General features: G+C 53.4%; 1 protein-coding gene across 1 annotated transcript in view; it reads left to right on the forward strand.

Annotated features, from left to right (window-relative positions):
• The first annotated feature begins 4,433 nt into the window (after nucleotides 1–4,433).
• LZTS3 (leucine zipper tumor suppressor family member 3) overlaps nucleotides 4,434–20,143 on the forward strand; it is a 55,988-nt gene continuing 40,278 nt past the window's right edge. Inside the window, exon 1 of the mRNA XM_040590956.1 lies at nucleotides 4,434–4,614. The gene's annotated coding sequence lies outside the window, so the exon portion shown is untranslated. The remainder of the gene's footprint in view (nucleotides 4,615–20,143) is intronic.

A 20,143-nucleotide genomic window follows, 5' to 3' on the forward strand; every position in this document is an offset into this window, starting at 1 on the left:
AGCCAGCTCAGTTTCATCTCAGCTGATTCTAGTGGCAGCGTGTTGCTTCAGAGAAAATGAAATGCCGGGAGCTGTGGAGGGGGATGGAGGTTAGGACAAATCTCTCCATTCACTGCTGCAGGGATGAGAGCAGCAGTGAAGCTTTCAATGGGAGCTTGGGAGCTTCTGCACTGAAGGACTATGGCAGATCTTGTGTGGCACTCAAAGAGGAGATAATCTGGAGCATGCCTATCTTGTCCAGCTCTCCGGGCTTGCATCCTTGGGTTCTCGCTCGGAGAAAGCCCTGAGACTTTTTCCTAGCGAAACCTGCATGGCCCCTCTCTGTCCCTTCAGCATCAGTGCTTCAAATTCCCTTGGACTTGGGGAGGGGAAATTTGACACAGGATCCCATGCTTTGCACGATACCCCAAAGATCTCAATTTCTGCTCCTTCTCCTCAAAATCCAACCAAAAGCTGAAACCAGCAGCATCTCCAAGAGCTGCTCACAGCCTCCTGCATCCCTCCTTACTTGCAGAGACCTCTTTGGTCTTGAGCATGTTCAGCATGCCATGAAGCTCTAGCTGGTGATGAGACAGTCCTTGGCATTGGTATTTCTGAGCACCCCCAAACCATCTGCTCTAGTTTCATCCCTCTTATGGGTCCCTGTGAGGAGGAGGAGACTCCAGCTGAGAGAAAGGGACAGGCCGCCTACTTGTGCTGAGTAACCATTGCCAAATTGGATGCCAGCACATACACACACACACACATACATACACAAAAATATTTCCACTGAGGCTGCTATGAACAATGGTCTCTTGATTATTTGCTGTCTTAAACACATATGCCTTTGGCAGTCTTCCATGGAGAACAGGCAGTTCAGGCGCTGACCCTCCTGCTCTTGGACCAACTCATTGACATTTCCACATCCGATGCTACCAGCTGACAGGGTGTTTCATCAGTGAAGAACAGATCCCTGCCCTGAGAGTTTGCAAGCTGAAGGCAGGGATGCAGGCAAGGACAGAGCCGTGTCCTAATGGATGGTGGTGAGAAAACACCTCTGCCTTTTCAGACCCAGCAGTCTTCATTGCCCACTGGCCCACCTTGGCCATCTCCTTAGACACCCCAAACCCACCTTGTGACCATTTTCCCACCCTTCCTTAAAACCTTGCCATGGTGTCTGCAAATCCATGGGAAGAAGTTAGGGAGTGTCCAGCTATCAGCCAAGGTCAGCCGGTCCTGTGTCCAAGGACATGCCACAGTGGAGACACCCTGGCTGGCTTTGCCAGGCAGCCTGAGGTCCAGGTGCACTAGAGTCACATCCTGACGATGTCCTACCTGAATGACGAGTGCCACTGATGGAGAAAGTGCTGGGGGATGTTTGAACCCGTGAGGTGTGAGGAGTTGAGCAAAGTCCTGCTTACACAAGGTGAGAACACGCTCATGGTTTGAGTGATAGAGGAACCAGAGTGACTGCCGAGTGCTGGCTGCTTCCTGAAGCAAAGGGAAAAAGGACTGAGGTTCTTGGAGGCAAAGTGCTTGATCTGAACATTATTTGTGATACTCATGGAGGTCTCCACTCAGCCCTAGGCTGTCTTCCCCGCTAGTTCCTCTATGCCTGGAGAGAGACTTCCAGAGACCCCGTGAGTCCCCAGCTATCCAAGATTTTGCACTGTCTACAAATAGTTGGTACTTGCTGAAAAGAGCAGATCTGAAACCACAGTTGGCAAATTGCATCAACAAGCATATTCATAGCAAGGCATTGTTCCAGTTTGTATATGTCTGAAAAGAACTGTTCAGGCATATGTTAAAGTTGGCACCTTCTCCCTGGGACTCGCTACAATCTGACGGCTGGGGCATGATAACCACATCAAGACACACAAAACACTCAGCAAATAAGGGAAAACAAAGTCCACTTGATATGTTAGCCGGGCTGTGATGAGGATAAGGAGCAGAGGCAGAGCAGTGTCCTCTGGAGAGACCACGCATCCTGGGCTGCTGCAGAAAACGATTACATCTGCAGGCACTTCTTGGAAAGAGATCAACACTAGAAGAGGAGACCTGAAAACCTGATAGCCCAGTGCTAGTCCCAGGATAATCCGTGTAAAAAGACTCAGCAACTGAAATGGGAGAGGAAGATAGTGCTGCATGAACCCCAACCATGTGAAGTGTCCTACAGGCTCAGGGCTTCAACCCACGCTGAAGGAGGCAACGCCTTGTAGTGAGGGTGGACTCAGTGGTGAGGGACACACAGCACATGAAGGGCTTTCAGCCCCTGCAGAGGTCTGGACCCTGCAAAACCCTCTCCTGTTCCATGGTGAAGAGGAGCCGGGAAACACTGCCGCTCCAGCCACCAAAGGTATATCCACTAGGCCCTTGTTGTGCCTGGGTGTCTTTGTAAACAGCTCACCCTCTGGAAACCCCCTCAACTGAAAATGGTTGAAGACCATAAAGGGGAAATATCGTCCTGCTTTTGCTTTTCTTTGAATGTCCATATACCTTTGCTGCCGAGGATCAGATGCTGGGCTGACCTGGTGCACCTGCAACATCAGAGCACCCTCTCAGCTACAAAACTGGCCCTGCCCCAGCCTAGGCATGTCCATCATTGCGGGGGAAGACACACGCAGATTCCCTCTTCATGCCCTCCCATCTCCTCAGGGTACCCAGCAGCATCCTGGTGGCCCTTGGAGGGTTGGAGAGGGGGGCTGGAGCCCATCTCCCCTTGGGTGCAGCTGGCTCAGCATTGGTGCTCAATCCTGGAGGTGTGTGGCTGGAGAAGGGGTCATCTAAGGCTGGCAGCAGTGTGGGAAGCTCACGTGGGAGACACCACTGTCAGTCCCCTGAAAAAGGCTGCACCACCATGCTCAGAGGAGACCAGGCTGCCTGTGAGCAAGGGGCTGTGTTGCATGGACAGGGGTAATCCTGCTGGGTCCTGGACATGTCTGCATTTCTGGTGGGGCAGCCCCAGCAGACATATCTGACTTGACCTTCTCCATCCCTCATCAGCAGCCCTGCTCTCTCCCCTCGCCCTGCCAGATTTAACAGCCAAAAGGACCACCCAGTTGTCCATGCAGGACCTGAACTGCCCCTTTGCTTGGCAGTGCTGGTGGGAAGCAGCAGGGTCCCACCCATAGGAGAGATGGCTTTGTCCCAGGCTCTAATCCTGGTCCCCAAAGGTGACTTAAGTAAATCAGGGAGCCTCGATTGCCTTTTCCACCCAAGGAGGATCACACACAGCCCCTGGCGCTCTGCCAGCAACAGCCTATGCAGAGAGATACTCACCGCCTGCACTTCTGTGGGAGCAGTCAAGCACCTGTCCAGCGTTATTAGCAGGAATAATTAATTACCTGTCCTGCCATTTCACTGGAAAGCAGCAGAAATAAGTGGCAACAACTTCTGCCTCTTCTCCCCATCTTGAGGCCTCAGACAAGCGAGCAGGAGTGCTGTAACCCCTGCACGTCCATGGAAGGGGCCAAAGGGGAGAACGGGAGCTCAGCGGTATGTGCTGCAGGACGTAACCTGCAGCAGCAACCCCAGCGCTGGGGTAAAGCTGGGAGCAGGAACACGGGCCACCAACACTTCCATGTGTGGGAGCTCTGCTCCATGGACAGCATCATGAGGTTTTTCTTTTCCTTTTCTCTCTGGCACCTCTGATTTTCCTTGGAGATGGCAACTCCACGCTAGGTCACTGTCGGGAGCTGCCCTGCCTTCAGTGTGAGTCCTCGGCCAAATCCGTGTGCCATTTGCATGTCCCTTTTCCAGCTAATCTGTCTAAGAGGGAGTTTGGAGAGTTTGCCCCCTCTGCTAGCTTAAGCCCTTGGCCTCTCCATGGGGTGGGAAAAGCAGCTTTCATCTCCCACATAGACCTTGTTTCCCCACCCCATCCCTGCTGGACAAGCCCCAGCGTTCAGGCTGTGCTACCCCAAAGGGAGCTCTCCTCTGGGAGCTGGAGGGCAACCAAGGACCAAAATGGCTTTTTCATGGTCTCAAGGTGGACATCGGCAGACAGACACCTCCCAGCCCCAGCTGCACGCTGAGGGGCTGCCCGTGCCCCTCAGACACCCTACACCTCCGCTGACCCACCGCATGGAGCGTCACCGGGGCTCAGCTCTGTTGGGGGGACTCTTGTTTTGGGGGGGTGAGGGTGATGAGACACGGCGAGGCTGTGGGGGACCGGGCCAAGGCACCACCGGACCCCCAATGTCCCCTGTCCCAGAGCCTGGGGGAGGAAGGTGGCAGGGTGGGGGCGGGGGGGCCATGCGGCATCCCACCATCCCCGGGCACAGGGCCATGGTCTGACCCGGCAGACCCCTGTCCTGGGGGGCTGGCGAGGGAAGAGTTAAAGGGAAGGCGAGCAGATCCTCCCTCCATCCTTCCCTTCCTCGCTGTTAGGCTGCTGTTTTAACAGGGGGTGGGGTCGGGGCTGGCCGCCGTTTGCCGCAAGAAGGGGGGGGGAAACGTGGCTGCGAGTGTGTGTCCGTGTGTCTCTGTGTGTGTGTTGGTGACAGATGACAAAATGAGATGAGACCCCTCGGACGGGAGCGGCCACCCGGCTGCGCAGCCTGATTGCCAGCCTGGTCCCTGCCCACCGCTGCCCAGCGCCGGGGACCGGCCCGAGCCCCAGCATCCCCGCCAAGAGTAAGGCTGGGGGGGGGGGGGGGAACTGGGGGAACTGGGAAGCCGTACTGGGAGGCGGGGGATGTGGGACAAGCTAGGGGGTGACAAGGAGCGGAGAGGGGGGTTGTCCCCTGAAGGTGGGAGATGTGGGGTGCACAGAGAGCAAGGTGGGGGACCTGATGCTGGAGCTTGGCTTGCCAAAGCCTCCCCGCCCCAGATATAATTTGTTTGGGGGAGGGGGGAGATTTTGGGGAGGGGGTGAGTGGGTGGAGGATGGGCTGCCAGCGCCGATTTCTGGTGTGACGGAGCAGAGGGAGGCTTATTTGTGCCTAAAGTCGCAGCTGCCTGGATTTGGCCCCGCGGGGCCGTTTTTGGATATGACAGCACCCAAAAATAGAGTGCAAGGCAGGGAGGGCGAGGGGGGGCAGACCTGTTTGCCAGTGCTTAGCAGGATCAGGTTATTCCCCCACACCCCCCCGCTCCCCTTTCCCTTCCTCAGCTTCTTTTATTTATTTCTTTATTTCTTTTGCGGTGATGTCAGGGAGGGGAGCGGTGGCTGGGGATGGGGGGTTGGATTCAGGCGAAGGAGGTTGCTGGCGGTGGAGTGATTAACGTGCAGTTGCTGGGAATTATGTCATCTGCCTCGGTGCTGGGTGGCCCTCGCCCAGCAGCAGCGGGGAGGGAGGGAGGGACGACATGGGGGGACGTCACGACATGGGGCTCCCTGCTTGGGACTTCACCCGAGGCAGCACTGATGCCTCCCCGGCTTTGCGAGGACGTGGGCATCGAGCGTTCCCCAAAACCCCTTGCAACCCCCAAGCCATGGGTGCACGCTGGCAGGGCTGTGGGTGCACAGCCACCCTGCAGCCCTCTGCCTCCTGGGGTGCCCAGGCCCACGGGCTCCAGCCCCACGCAGGAGAGGAGCAAGTTGCTGCTCTTCCTGCTGGCTCGTCCCACTCGTTGGCCCAGCGGCCGGGTTTGGAGCAGCTGGAGAGGGTGTTGTGATGAAGGAAGGATGAAGGCAGGCATCCCCTCTGCCAGCTCCCTGGGAGCCAGCAGGGCTGGAGCTGCTGCACTGCAGCAGAGAGCCCCATCTGGGGATGCAGGTGTGCCTGGAGAGGAGCGCAGGGACCCCCTTTGCCCCCTACCCTCACTCCTCAGAGCTGAGGCCAGAGCCTGGGGACCTGTGGCTGCAAGTCGCCCCCCAGGCTGGCTTGTCCCTCTGCTCCAGAGGGGAGCGTCAAGCTGCTGGATGCTCCACAGCCTCCCAAGCATCCCCCTGGGCATCCCCTGCCCCTTCCCTGTGGGGAGCTGGGGAAGGAGGACAAGGCCTGCCAGCTAAGCCAGGCATGGGGCCCCACTGTGCGTCGATACCCTCTCCCCTCTGCTCCGCATCCCGTGCAACCCCATGCAGCCCCGTGCAGCCCCATGCACCCCCATGAAATCCCATGCAGCCCTGTGCAGCCCAACGCACCCCATGCAGCTCCATGCAGCCCCGTGCAAGCCCCATGCTGCCTCATGCATGCTGTGCAGCCCCATGCAGCCCTGTGCAAGCCCCATGCAGCCTTGTGCATGCTGTGCAGCTCCATGCTCCCCACACAGAGCTTCATGCAGCCCCCATGCACCCCATGCAGCCTCACACACCTTGTGCAGCCCCATGCAGCCCTATTCTACCCCATGCAGGTCCACACAGCCTTATGCACCCCGTGCAGCCCTGTGCAACCCATGCAGCCCCATGCAGCCCTGTGCACTGTGGCAGAGGGTCAGGCAGGGAGAGGAGCAGGCAGATGCAAGCAGGAGGGCTGCAGGGAGATGCAGAATGGAGGTAGGAGGGGTGGACAGATGCTGTAGTGGGGCCACGCTGGCATTTTCTGCCCCATGTCGCAGTACATCGGAGGAGTGATGCCAACAGTTTCTTTAATACAAGCTGGGAGTCAGCAAGCACAATTTGAGCCAGGGGATGGCACTTGCCCTGTGGGATAACCTTTGGCAGCTCCCTTAGCTCTTCTGTGTTCTGCTTTCAACAACCTCAGGCACATCCTTCATCCTTAAACCTGCTTGGGCAGCGGATTATGCCAGCAGATGAGCCCTCAAGGGAGGTGCTGGCATTAAAAGACAGTGCAGGATCTCAAAGCACCCCCAGTCTCAAGCAGCCGGGGGTGGGAGGCTCCTCCATCACGTGTGGTTCGTTCACCCGTCCTCTCTCCACGCAGGGAACCGTGCGCTGTGCGGTTTGTTTATGTGTGGCCCTGGTTCGAGCGGCGATCTGCCGTGGCTATATATAGCATGCAATGCTGTCATCCGAGTTCAGCCTGGCTGGGGAATTTATTTTCTGCAAAGGTTGGGAGGCAAATGGTCTGAGAACAGACGTGGAAATGCCAGAGTGGTGTGATTCCCTGTCTGCGGTGTCCGTGCTCCCGCAAGGGAACGGGGCATGTTGTCCTGAGTGTTGGCCTTGCAGTGACAATGGGGCAGAGCAGGAATGTGTGGAGGGGCTGAAATTTCTCCCGTTGGCTCCCTGCTGCAGGGATGGGCATTTAAAAAGCGATGCAGTGGTGTGCATGGCTGCATGGGCTCCGTAAAGGAACGAGACTCCCTCCTCCTTGAACTCTTTGCTGGGTCACTGGGCTGATGGCTGGAGGGACCAACGCCCAGCCCCCCAGATCTAAAAGCAGGAGGTAGAAAAGCATCTGAAAGTCCAACAGCTGGTTGCGAGAGCCTAAGTATTTGGGAGACAGTAGCAGCTTGTCCTACCAGCGATGGGACTGGGAGAGCTCCAGCCTCCATGGGAGCTGCAGCATCAGCCCTGGGCACCCGCCGCAGCAACCATTGCAGGAGCATCACCATGTTGTGGTGCACCATAAGGGCACCTCTTGGTTGCCCATCCCTCCACAGAAGAGAAAAGATGGTCCCCTGCCTTAAAAAAAAAAAAAAAAAAAAAAGAAAAAAAAAAAAAAAAGGCAGTTGGGGAGGGTGGTTTCCAAAATGCACTGTGAAAACCACATTGCATCAGCAGCCAGGGGCACTTGCTGCATGATAACGCAGTGTGGAGCTGGAATCTGGATAAACTGGGCTGCAAAAAGTTTCTGAAGGGAGTTATGTCCTGACAAGGAAGCTTAAGAGTTAAGAGGGTGTTGCTGGAGCTGTTGCAGGGCTTAAAATCTGCTTTCTCATGAGCGGGAACTGAGCACACCAAGGAAAGCCCAGCCATGCCTGGGGCTGTCAGAGAAATCCAGCAAACAAAGGGTGAAACGAGGAGATTTCTTGTTTCCCTTCGGAGGATCTTTCCCCATTAGTCATTCTTGTCACAGGAGCTGGCAAACACGGTTATTATTTGAGGGATCTGAAAGTGAAATGGAGGCACATGTCCAGGAGCCCAGACGTCCCTGCCCCGCCAGCCAGGGACAGCAGGCAGGGACCCCCCCAGCCCCTCCAGCTCACCCACACTTCTCCACTATGGGTAAAGCCTTTATACCCCACACCGGGTCACTGGATTCCTCCTTTGGTTGTGCTTTCTGCAGCCTGGGAGTCCTTTTCATGCAGGACTTGGTGGCACCAGGAGCCATAGGTAGGCTGTGATGCTCCACCCTGGAGGTAGTGGTGGTCCAAGCTCTTTGAGACCCTGCAATAAGCCAGGTGGTTCCCAGCAGGGAGCAACGTGCTCCCAAAACTCAGCTCTCCCATTGCCCTGCAGCCCCAGACACCATCGCAAGGGGAAAGGACCACACTGACACCCCTCATTTTTTGGATTTTTGCCTTTTCCCGCTGTTCCTGTGGGAACACATCTTGGTGGGGTGAGGGGTGAGAAGGACATGTCTTCTGAGACCCTCACAGTGGTGGCCCCAGAACAGGAGGGGACCCGGCAGGGAGAGCACAGCCAGGAGGAGGTTCACCTTCCAAGGGGACAAGAAGGTCCACGTAGCTCCTTAAACAGCAAGGAAAGCAAAACCAAGTGTTAAAGCAGCTGGCTGGAGCCAAGAGCTCTCCTGGCAGAGGGAGCTGAAAGTCCCCTTGACCCAGCGGAGGAGCTGCAAAGCTCCTGCTTCATCTCAGTGGAGCTGCTGCAAGGCTCCCCATGATCTCAGCTGAGTTTCCCCCTTGCAAAATTGTTTTTGCATTGAATATGTGGATCCTGCTGGTTTTACCTGGCTCCTGAGCCAGAAAGATTAATTTTTTCTGGGCCTTACTAGAGTTTGACCCGAGACGAGACCTGGTGGGCAGGTCTCTTCCCTCTGCCTCCTCCCCATTGACTGCTGCCATGGCTGAAATCTTCCTCCTTACGTGCATGCATTGAGTTTTGGAGTGGTCACAGGGGCTGGAAACGTTTTGGGTTTTCCTTTGGATTAAAGTAGGAGGGGTCATGGGATAACGTGACTCCAGCAGCTGGAGCCTCACTGGAGCATGTAGACCACGACCAGCTTTTGTGCACAGAAGGATCCAGGACATCTACACCTACAGCAGCCTGGGCTAGCTCTGAGATCAGAGAAACCCCCGCAGCCTCCAGCAGTTGGAAGTTATGGGATTTATTCAGTGACCTGAGCTTTCCCTTTTACTCCAGGTTGGTTGTTTTTTTTCTGGTTGCTTTCTGAGTGCCTGCGTGCTCTTTAGCATCCTCTGGCATCCTACCCACTCCCACCACCCACCCAACAGTCACCTCCAGCCTTTAGGTCCTCAACCGGTCCGAGTAGGTGCTGCTGGAGTCTGAACTTCAGCATTTATCAATGCAAAATGAACTCGCACGCCTTACCCTCACACCAGCATGGAGACAAACAAGCCTCCCTTTTTGGGGGAGCAAATCCTGACTGCAGGCCAGCGAGATGGTCCAGGTTTAGACAGATGTAACAGAGCCTGTTCTCTCTGTAGGAAGCTCAGAAGAAAGATGATCATGTTATTAACATATGCCGCTCTTCATGCACCCAACCTCACAAATATTTATCAGCTGGAGAAATACATGGGCTCGGAAGTTGCCAAGTAACATAACAAGAGGCGCTTTTAAATAAATATATGTGTGTCTGCGGGTGACGAATTAACCAAATCCCTTGGTATGTGGCCCAAAGACATGTTTTCCTCTGAAAGCCCAGCACCAGTAATAATAACAACGATTCGAGCCAGGAAAAAAAACTGGGATAAGCAATTTCTGACCATGCGTCCAGCACCTAGTGAACCCCAGGAACAAACTGGTTCCCTGCTGGGAAGACCTGCAAGTAGAGCAATGCCCATCGGATCCGTGTACGCTAGGGAAAAATGGGGAATGAGGATGGGATGGGGGTGTTCATTCGGCAGGGCAGGTGGGAGCAAGCCCAGTGCACTTGGTTGGGTGCCATCCTGCATTGATACACCTCTCCTGTAGGTCCTATAGGACTGCTCTTCCCTATAGGCTCAGGTTTTCAAGATACCTTGTTGCAGACCCTATGTCGTTCGGTGGGTCTCCACGCTGCCTTCCCGCCAGCCCTGAGGCCAGGCAGCAGGGCACATTGGACCTCTTTCTCTCCAAACCAGGTGGCTATCTCCCATAAATCCAGCGGGAACGTTGCTTGCCCCAGGCTGCCTGGGAATGGCATGCACTCTCCAGATGGCCAGGGTTTTCCTGTTTTCCTGTCACTAAATCCTGTGAAATCCTTGCTGTGAAGCCAGTTTGCAAGTTTTGGGAGGTTATTAGGGGAGTAAGTGTTGCCAGAGAAGGGGAAGTGGGTTTGCTGATGGAGATCATTCACCCAGTTCCTCCGTCCATGGGGAAGCCCTGACGTGTGGGGACAGGATCTGGTGGAGATGTTCCCATGCAAATCCACCGTCTCCTCCCCACCATCACCAGAGAGCATGGCCTGAGATTTTTGCAAGAGGGTTGTCGTTTTTGGGGCGTTTTGGGGTTCTTGCCTGAACCAAAGCATGAAGGGAGACAACCTGAGAATGAAACTGGTAGGCAAAGTCAACTGGGTGAGCATCTCCAGCTGCATGGTTCTGGGGAGGACCAACACTGCCCGGGGTAAAGGGGGCAAAAGACAGGCTGGATGAAGTGATGGTGGCAGATGTTACTCAGAGAGGTTGTAGATGCCCCATCCCTGGAAACATTCAAGGACGGGAGCACCTCCCTGCGCTCACAGCCATTGCCATGCCCTGCAGACACGTGCTGGAGATGATGCACAAGGGGAGGTCAGAGCTTTTATTAGCCCAGCTGCTGGAGCTGGAAAAAACAGACCAGCTTTCGAGCACAGGAGCTTGTCTCCTTGTCCCTGCTTTCTAATTATATCAGTTGATCTAGTACAAGCTCATTCCATTCCCCATGGACCGTTGCCTTCATTACATGCCCAGCTCTGCCCTTTGCAAGCACTTGAAGGAACAGCCAAGCCATCCCACCTGAGACATTGGGAATGGGAGGACTGGCCACCCCACCTTAGACATTTCCCTGCAGTGGGGTCTTCTGCCTCCAGTGAAGCAAGGAATTGCAGGGCGACGGGGGACAGGGACATGCTGGTGTTTTTTTATGGCCAGACCATGCATCTTGCCCTGCTGTTGTCCACCTGGGGTGATTGCTTCAAAGCTGTGGGTTGGAAAGCCAGGGAGGGCTGTCCCTGTAATGGGGGCAGCTGGGTTGGCTCTTTTGGGTGGCTCAGAGAGGTCAGGACAGAAAGGAGAGGATGGAAACATCCCCAAAACTGTCAGGGAGGCAGAGCTGCCACCCCCCAGCCCCCTGCACCACACAGAGCAGCTCCCATGGCTCTCCTCCCCCAGGCACCATAGTCCTGCTCTCACTGCCTAGGGCAGGGGGGCTCTGGAAAAAAACAGGACCTGTTCTTGGCTCAAATTTCTCCCATCTCAAATAAATAAATTTCTCAAAAGGCCTCTCAGCTCCACCCAGTTCCAGCTCGGCAAGGGCATAAATACCCGTCTCCGGGAGCACGCTGAATACAGCCCATAAAGCGTGGTGCTCGTGCCAGTCTCAGGGAGACCCTGATGTTCTCCACAGCTTCCAGCTCCTCCTGTAATGTAAATAATAAATCACTGCTGCCGAGCTGGTCCCTGGCCAGCCATTGCGCAGCAGGATTTTGCCCTCCTCCTTCCTCTGATCCGCAGGCTGCTGCCCTCTTCCTCCCGGCTGCTACACTCTTCCTCCCTCCTGGTGGTCTTCCAAGCCAGGATGCAGTCACAGTTGCATTTGCAGACCCCAGGGGTTGACCTTTTTGGGGATCAGGATATCCCCAGCAGCCAAGAGTTGGTTCAGCGGCGTTGAGTCCTGAGCGAAAAGTCTGTTTTCTGTTTTGCGCTCTGCTACTGGCATTTCATGTAGTTCTTAACCCTGCAGACCTCGGTTTCCCTCTGCCAGGCTCTGTGGCAGCCCCAAACCCAGGGCAGCAATGGTAAGGGATTGTACTGAGCGAGAACTAAACGGGACTGCGATGAGGTATTTTCAAACCCGACCACGTGGCTAAAGCAGCAAATGTGCCACCTGCGCGCGTTTGGGGTGGGTAATCCCCTGCAGGCAACAACCAGTCTGTTCTCCAGCACAGCCTGAGTTTCAAACCAACCCACGGCCTGGTGACATTCCTCAGTGCTAGCCAAGGGCTTTGTCTTCCCCTCCACGCTCTAAGGGGCCCAAATTAGCTTTTAATAATAATAACATTAAAAAAAAATAAATCCCTGGGCAAACAATCCAACCCAGGCGCCCGCCAGGACAGCAAACACTCCTGGAGGGGCACCAGGTGTGGTGCATTCCTGATAGCCAGAAAAGAAAGGAAGGATTATTTCCCTCTGGCAGCAATGTGCTGGGGTGAGCAGTAGCAGCCAGCCTGGTGGGGAGCAGGGGAGCCAGCCTGGGCCCCACCACGGCTGGGTCGTCCCCAGCGTCCGGCAAGGTGGGTACATGTCTTTGGGAAGAGGTCCCTCAGCCAAGGCGTGAGCAAAGCCTGGAGTGCCAGAGGCGATTAATGGTGGCATTTCTTTGTTAAATATGTTTCCCCCGTCTGGGGCGCAGGGTTTCATGTGATAAAAGGGATTTGTTTATCCTAAAAAAAAGTCCTACAAGCCACCCAAGCTACCCCTGAGCAGCCTCCCCGTGCCACCAATGCCCACGTAGCCTGCGTAGCTGTCTCAGTGTCGGGTTGTGTGTTGCATCTGCCACTCGGTGGTTATTCCTCGAAGCTGGAAAACGTAGTTGTTCCTTCTTTAATGAATTTTCCCATCAATCTGTTGATCTTGTCCCTTAGAAGTCAAAGATGGTTAGGACACGGTGGTTATAGCACCAGCTCCAGCTTTGGCCAGAACAGGAACCAGGGAAAACCCTTTTGCTTCAGTTGTCCACCCCTGACACAGGGTAAAAAGCAATTTTGCACCCTTCCTGGGGTTTTAAAGACAGGAAGAGATTTGGGTTCCCGGATAATGTTTCTCTGGGCCAGCTGCTGTGATAAAACTGGGGCATCTGCCAGTGCCACAGCCAGGCAGCAAAACTCCCCCTGAAAGTTCAGCACAAGATTACAGCAGGCATCCCTGTCCTCCAAGGGAGAGCATGCAAGAGATAACACCAGCGCACACACACACGTGCACACACACACATCCCGCACATCCCTGGCACATCCCAGCAGGGGCCGTGTCTCCGTTTCATGCCCCACTGCAGGAAGAAGAATCCCTTCATTTTCTTCGGACACTTATCCTCTAAGGATCTTGATCCCGGGGGCGAGTGACACAAACACCCTTTAAATCCATCACAGCGGGCTTAGGGGAGGATTAGCCGATGCCTCTGCTGGCTTTATGCCACTCTCTGGCTCAGGGTTGGAGCTAGTTGTGGAGCCCCACATCCCACCCTGGTAGCCCCATCCAGCTTCAGGCTTCCATTCCCCAAAGGAGATGCTTGCAGGCAGAAATAGAGCAAGCCCGGCTCTAACTCCCGTCAGGAAACATTGCATCCCAAGCAAGCCCAGGCTGGCAACTCACTCCTAGAAGTGGCAATCGTTTTTAATTGCAGAGCTGGTTCTGATGCCGGTTGAGGATGTGGATGCGCGTTGCCTCCTGCTCTCTGCCTGCACCATGCCTGTAACCGGGGAGCTGAGAACTATTTGACCTTGGCATTGCCTGGGAGGGGAGAAAACCCCCCTGCTTCCCTCCTTTGGGGGGCTCCCTACAGAGGAGCCCAGATATTTCCCCAGTGAAGACCTGACTTTGCCCTCTCATGCCAAGCTGGCTGGCTGGTGGGCACCGTCCTTCTCTGTCATCCCCTTCATGTCTGCAAGCAACTACCTGGCTCACTTTCCATTCTTGACACTTTTCCTCAATTTGTCTCAGCGCTGGTTTTTTCCCCCTTATCTCCACTGCCACCCACTGCATCTCCTTTACCTCTTCCCATTTCCCCTCGTGAGGGCTTTTTGACCGTGACAGGTCTCACAGATCCTCCCAGGATAGCTTTACGCCAGCACAAGCAAGCTCCTGTAATAGCTGTTGACACTGTAACTTCATTTGAATCGATCTTGTTTGCTAATTAGCTGATTGCAGTAATTGGTATGAATTACCTTGGGGGATTCTGCCTCCCTGGGGGTCAGCAGTGTCCCACGTAAGAGGTGGGAATCTCAGGAGTGAGATGGCTTCTGCTCCAGGGTCACCTCTTACAGGTATGGCTGTGATTTACAGAGATGCAGAGGAGTTGCAAGAGGGGAACCACAGCCTGGTACAGTGATCTTTAATGCCCAGAGTGCCCTAGAGGCACCAAACCCTCCAGCACATTCCGACCACTACTGTAAAGCCTAAAATGGATAAAAGTGCCTGTTTAGGGTGTGAAGTGACGAGTGGATGCAACTCTTCGCTCTTCCTCAAAATGCAACTGGAGATCACTCAAATATTGGGTTAAAGATAAACCAAAGTAGCTTTTCTCAGAGGGCATAATTCCCTTGCAAAAATTCACTGCTAAAAACCAAAACGTCATTAAGGTGGGTGAGGAGGGGCCAGGCAATGTCATGGAGTGTCAGTGCCCATCCGATGGCATCAAACCATTTGGGGGGTCCAAAGGCAACCTTGGGCATGAGGTATCTCTGAGAAGCTTTGTGGCAGGGGTGATACGGGGAAAGATCAGTGGGTTTCTCCTCGTCCTAGTCCTTTTTTCTCTACGCACCAGCTTTGGAGGGAGGATGGAGGCTGGGAGGACCCCCACAGAGCCCAGCTAGAAACAGCCCTGTCCCAGCCCCTTGTCATCCAGTCATGATCCATCACTTCACCACTCCCCACCATACACTTTAATGATAACTCATACTCATTTTTTAACCAGAATAACTGCATCACTCCAAACTAAAGCATTTCATTTGAGCCTATTTCCATCTGTAAAGCTGCCTGGGTCATCTAATACAACCTGCCCTAAATGAGGTTGAACAAATCTGCGAAGTCCTATTTTGCATGAGCTGTCTATTTATATTGATGGCTTCCCACGCTCCATCCCTCCAGTCCTGCATCACTTTCTGCCAGGCTAAGCTGCATCACTCCAGCTCTTCTTCTTTCCACTCTTTGTTGAATATTGCCCTGCAATTATCCTCTTTCCAGTCTTCTGGGATCAGAGAGCAATCTCAGCACTGTTTAGGGAGGATGAGCAACCGGCCACACCACTCCCCACCCTGCTTCTATGGGACTCCTGGGAGCAAATTAATCTGAGCTCGCTGTTTAAAAATGTTTATCCCTAGGCCATGCCATTTAGTTTCTTCCTAGGTTACTAATGGACTAGAAAGCACTTCGTCGCCCCTGTGCAATACGAGAACATCAGCCTGCTTTTGCCAAAGCCAGAGGAGAAATTATTGAGCGTTTCTGCCTTTTCCCCATTGTTATCAGCAATTTTCTCATCTCTAGCTTGGGGACAGGGAACACTGCTGCAGCTCAGTTATTTTGCTGCTCTTCATTTTGCAAAATCAAATCAAAAGTTGCTTCCTCCCTGTTGTCCATGAACCTCCAGAAGAGACCTGATATTGCCAATGCTCGGGAAAGGGACTAATTCATTGCAAACTGAATTGCAGAGTAAATGCCACAATTTTCTTGACCCAGAATACCATTAAGATCTTTTCAGTAGCCAGTGTTGATTCTTTTGTATGTTGGGTGGGGAAAAGACAACCCAAATGAAACTGGGTTCTCCAAGACCCTTTGACTCTCTGCCAGTGCTGCCAAAAGGATGCCAAAAGGTTAGCCAGACCTTTTATTCTTTATTTTAAGAAGGTGAAACTATTAGCTGGGCATCCACTGGCTGCATAAAGATCATAAACAGGTCTCAACCACATGTAACGCCATCAGCCACTGCCAGCCACCCTGGCTGCAGAACCTTGCCATCTGTGTGGGTCACTTGTCCTCCTCTGGAATGACAGTGGGGCCACAGGGAGCCCCAGGGCCAAGTGTCACAGTCACAGCCGATGCAAGCCACCTCTGTAGCCAGATTTTCAGGTCAGCATGACCTGAGGCTTCCGTAACCTTCTGCAACCATCCCTGATGCATTCTGAGCGCTTGGCAGAGGCAGAAAGCAGGCGGTGGTGGATACTAAAGGAGATCCTGGGTTTGCACTGTTTACCTGGTAGCTGAGTTTCAAAACACGCAAGAGGCAGCCAGACCCATCCATGGGGTCTCAGCAGCAAAAGGGACATGCTGGGACTTTGTGATGGCTTGTGCTTGCTGCGGTAGAGGGGTGAAGACCCCTGGCAGCTTATAAAAAGGCTGCATCAGACCCAGCCAAATAGGAGCTGGCCAGGAGCTGGATACCCCATTTTTACCACTGCGGAGGAGTTTTGCTGGTGGAGCTGTCATGGAACAGCTCTGCAAAAGATGAGTGGCATGCGTGGGGGTGGCTGGCTTGTTTGATCTAAGGGAGGAGTTGGGTGAAGACATGGGGCTTGTCAGAGAGAAGACCCAGGCAGAGAGCAACAGCAGTAGGAGAAGCCGATGCTTTTCCTCTCCAAAGGTCTGCATGGTTGGACACAATGAAATTCCCTCCTCCCTTTCTTACCCTAGAAGGCCACAGCCCAAGAGGCATTCAATGCCGCATTTGAATCCATTCAAAACACATCAGGGTCAAACCTTTTTAATGCAAGAAAGAAAATAAACCCAAAGACAAAAAGCTATTCTGGAGGAGGGGAGGGGAAGGAAGTGGCTCCCAAAATACCAGTGACAACCCTTTCTTTAACCCCAGCTGCAGCTGTGGGTTGGGTGTCTACACCAGTGGGACCTAGCCAGGCAGAAGATGTGAGCACATCCTTCTGCACCTTTCTTTTGGTAGGAGAGGGTCCCAGTGACCAAATCGCAGAGTTTTGGGTATGTTGGGTTAGGACCATGAGATTTGGGTGCTGGAGAGGGGGCATCTTTTGGTGGGAAGGGTTGAGCAAGTCAGGATGGGCTCCTGCAGGGAGAGGGGAGTTGGCTAGCACCAAAGCTTACCAAGCTGGTTGCATCTGGCTCAAATACCATTTAATACAATGCGGATGCCTCCTCTACCCCATCTCCTGATCTCCTGTGGTCACCACCTCTCTGGCCAACAGGACCCCATGGCTGTGTGGGCTCCTGGAGTCACCTGGTAGCTTTCAGAGGCTGTGTTGCCCGTGGCTGTGATCCCAGCTGGATGGCTGGAGGCAGCCAGACAAAATTCTGCTCCCTGCATCTCCAAAATAATTGGGGTTGTATCTTTCCTGCATTTCTGCTCTTTAGCTGGAACCACTAAGCGAGGCTTTTTGAGAAGGGGCCTTCAACCCATTCCCACGTGGGTTTAAAGCTCTGGCACTCGGGAAGAGGTGGGGGAGGTCTGCAAGCTTGAGGAGGGAGTGGATTTCAAACCAGAGACAACTGAAATCCAGTTTGATGGGAATGGATACATACAAGGTCCTACTTTCTGTTGGGCGTCTTATTGCAGTGGAAGAGGGCACCTGCAGTATAGGAAACCCCACTGGTAGGGTGCACCCCAAAAGGGATCCAAACAAACCCCTAGAGAAGGAGAAAAGAGTGAGGGTGCTCAGCCCACCCTCCTTTCAATCCGACCTCTGCTGGGATGCTGACCCTTCTCCCACAGGCCCTCTTAGTGCCATCTCCCACCCCAGGACTCCCGTGTGCTTCTGAAGACAGGGCTGTCCCTCAGAGGATGACCAGGGGTCCCTCTAGAGACAAGCTCATGGTCTGTTTGGAGCAGCTCAGGGACAGGCGATTTCCCCACAGCCTGCCATGTCTCTCAGGAATTTGCAGTCTGTGATGGGTGAATCAATATGAGTGGGAAAACTCTGGCTATTTTTATGACCACTGCCATCTGGGGGTGTTTAACCCCTCTCCCTGCTCCCACAGCCGGCATCTCAGCAGTGCCTCACTTGTGGTGTGGCCACCTCAGATTGGGAGTGAAGTCAAAGGCAAAGCTCAACAGCCACCATTAACACAATGCTGATGCTAGCAATAATGGCTCTTCAGAGGCAGTGCCAGACTAGAAGCAGGCAAAAAAGACCCTTCCCATGACAAATAGCTGCCAGCCTCCCAGGGTGGTGCTTCCTAGGATGAGGAGATGAAGGAGGCAGGATCAAGGTGACCAGGAAGAGGCTGTTAAGAGCCATGAAGACAAGGCAAGAAGCTGTGCAGAGATGTTTTTTCCAGGGTCTACCTATCTGCTTCTTCAAGTGCTCAGAGGTCTGTCTGCACCAGGGTGATTCCCCTACTATAAATGCACAAATTAAAAAGCTCCTCACCAAGCCATGGAGAGCTTCTCCAGATCTTTCACTCCTCCTGGAACTAAGGGTCGCTTGGCATCATGGCATAGTGCAGCTAAACAGGATCTGGGTCCTTAGCATCTCCTCAGGGGCCAAACTGCCTTCTCCCAGGGTTGTTTTTTCTTCCCACAGTGTACCCAAAACATCAGCCACCATCTCCCCTTCCCCACCATCCCACCTTCCTGATGGAGATGAGTTCCTTGTCTTGCCTTGCTCTGACAGCTGCCCAGCCTGCTGCTCTCCTCTCCAGAGCTGTGTCCCCTCCTTCCCGTCCTGCTCATGCCCAGCCCTGGCTGCCCTGGACTGACACAAGAAAGCAAAGGTTTCCCCAACAATAAAACATCTTTTCGTGGAGACAGCATGCAGGACGGTCCTATTGAAAAATTCACGCTATGTTTTCAGTGTGTCAGCAATTAAACCAGGCGAGTGACACGGATATAGCTACCTTCATGATGGATAATCTATCCTCAGTTTAGAAAATTCCCTGGTTTATTTTGTTTTAGTTTAGCTTTAACATTAACACATTAACATTAGTTAATGTATTAAGGTATTTTGTGAGGGTTTTGTGTTGTTTTTTTTTCCAGTATCATGCACACACTCTGCATTATGATCATTAGTTTTCCCAGATCTTTCTCTGAACTGTTACTTTCCTGGGATGCCGTGGGGGCACTTTGTGTTTTAGGGATGAACAGCAGGGAAAATCAATATGAACAATGGGCAAGGATAGATAAAAAGGGGTCAGTTAGACAGCCTGCTTTATATTCCCTCAATACACTCCCAAATCTGACTTCTGTGCATTTCGCACTTGTTCATGGCGGATTTCTGGTCATTGAACTTGTCAAATTTCTCCCTTGAACCCAGGTACCCACTGAGCATCAGCTCTGTCCCATGGCAGGGCACGCCCCAGACCAGCTACTGCTGCATGAGGAGGGGTTCTCTTAATTTTCATCCTGATTTCTTCCTTTACCTGCCTCCTGAAAGTTTTTGCCTAAGTTTTCTTCCCTTCCACACTGAAAAGGAGACAGAGATCAACATCTCTGTGTCATTTGGCCATGGCTCCAGTCCTGCTCCCAACTGCAAGCTTTCTAAAGCACTGTCCCAAAGACACCAACGCGCTTGTAAAGCCTCCTGGGGATGTCTGAGCAATTCATCGGCATGGATTCATTTAAAAACCTGCAGAGGAAAAATGCTGAAAATACTTCTGGTATTTGTACAGGCAGATCCCACGGCAATCCCTGTCAGCAGCACAGGTGATGTGAACGGTGTGGGATTGCTTGCAGCTCAGACAAATTAATAAGGATGCTGTGCCGAGATGAATTCTGCCCCAAATATATGAAGTGCAAGCTTGTAACATGTGCCAAGCTCCTCTGGAGCTTGTTTCACAAGTACTTCCCATTTTACATGCACATCTGAGGCATCCTGCTGCCCTGATCTCAAGGTAGGGCTGAGAAAAAAATAGAGGAGTGGTGAGACCAGGTGGTTGCTCAGCCTCAGGCAGCTGCCTTCTGCCTTTGCACATCTTTGCCCCGTACCAGCACAAAGCACCAGGAGCCTTTGCCTGGCTTTACGCTGTAGATGCCAGGCTGATTCGGGTTGGATGGACAGCACAAAGCAGGGTGGTGGGATCTCAGTGGAGGTGTGAGTCTTGGTCACCAAAGTCTTCTTGCTGTGCAGTGGGGGCTGGATGGATCGTGGGCGGATCCTTGGCCTGATTTAGGGTGTATTGGCTATTTTCTTAGTGCAAGGTGGTTGTGCCGAGCTGACCAATGCATGCAAACCTGCTGGGACTAGGGAAGAGGGATGTTATGAAGGGCTGGTGTGTGGTCCATGCTCAGCAAGGAGAGGGGAGGGGAGGACAAACACTG

This window comes from Falco naumanni, chromosome 1 (genome assembly GCF_017639655.2).
Source record: "Falco naumanni isolate bFalNau1 chromosome 1, bFalNau1.pat, whole genome shotgun sequence".
NCBI lineage: Eukaryota > Metazoa > Chordata > Aves > Falconiformes > Falconidae > Falco > Falco naumanni.